The following is a 1,663-nucleotide window of genomic DNA, read 5'->3' on the forward strand; positions in this document are numbered from 1 at the left end:
GTTGTTGACGTCAATGGATTCAGTTTTTATGAAAATGTTGCGGACGTCAATAGATTCAGTCTTGATAAAAATAAATTTAAAAAGGCTAGGGAAGAAACACAAATTTACACATCAAGTGATCGGCGGTGTGATTGCTGCCAATTTATATTCAGCAGATAGGGGCTTTATCGCGATTTATAACCAGTTCGGGCTTTTATGTGTGCGATTCTCATTTCGACAACGAGATTTGAATAAATGCCGTGTAAGAAATATTGACAGGCAAGAATTCAGCTTAGTGTTGTAGATAAGTGGAAATGTCAAATGGCTCAGTTTTAACGCGAACGAATCAGTGTGCATCAAATCTTCATCAACAAAACTTACAAAAACAGACCTATAATAGAGAAAGAGCTAAACAAGTGGTAATGTAAAATCTGACATATTAGGGAGGTTTGTGCTAATAACACAGAAACAGGTTACACTCATCGAATATACATAATAGTGATGGTGGTAGAACTCTAATAATGTACACATTTGGTGATGGTGGTAGAACTCTATGAATGTACACATTTGATGATGGTGGTAGAACTCTAAGAATGTACACATTTGATGATGGTGGTAGAACTATATGAATGTACACATTTGGTGATGGTGGTAGAACTTTATGAATGTACACATATGGTGATGGTGGTAGAACTCTATGAATGTACACATTTGGTGATGGTGGTAGAACTCTATAAATGTTCACATTTGGTGATGGTGGTAGGACTATGATAGTGAATGTACACATTTGGTGATGTGGTAGGACTATGATAGTGAATGTACACATTTGGTGATGGTGGTAGGACTCTATGAATGTACACATTTGGTGATGGTGATAGAACTCTATGAATGTACACATTTGGTGATGGTGGTCGAACTCTACGAATGTACACATTTGGTGATGGTGGTAGGACTCTATGAATGTACACATTTGGTGATGGTGGTAGGACTCTATAAATGTACACATTTGGTGATGGTGGTAGGACTATGATAGTGAATGTACACATTTGGTGATGGTGGTAGAACTCTGATAGTGAATGTACACATTTGGTGATGGTGGTCGAACTCTACGAATGTACACATTTGGTGATGGTGGTAGGACTCTATGAATGTACACATTTGGTGATGATGGTAGGACTCTATGAATGTACACATTTGGTGATGGTGGTAGGACTATGATAGTGAATGTACACATTTGGTGATGGTGGTAGAACTCTATGAATGTACACATTTGGTGATGGTGGTAGGACTCTATGTATGTACACATTTGGTGATGGTGGTAGAACTCTATGAATGTTCACATTTGGTGATGGTGGTAGGACTATGATAGTGAATGTACACATTTGGTGATGGTGGTAGGACTATGATAGTGAATGTACACATTTGGTGATGGTGGTAGAACTCTGATAGTGAATGTACACATTTGGTGATGGTGGTAGGACTCTATGAATGTACACATTTGGTGATGGTGATAGAACTCTATGAATGTACACATTTGGTGATGGTGGTCGAACTCTACGAATGTACACATTTGGTGATGGTGGTAGGACTCTATGAATGTACACATTTGGTGATGGTGGTAGGACTCTATAAATGTACACATTTGGTGATGGTGGTAGGACTATGATAGTGAATGTACACATTT

The sequence above is a fragment of the Physella acuta genome, unplaced genomic scaffold (genome assembly GCF_028476545.2).
Source record: "Physella acuta isolate Inbredline_101_S28 unplaced genomic scaffold, ASM2847654v3 ptg000792l, whole genome shotgun sequence".
Taxonomy (NCBI): domain Eukaryota; kingdom Metazoa; phylum Mollusca; class Gastropoda; family Physidae; genus Physella; species Physella acuta.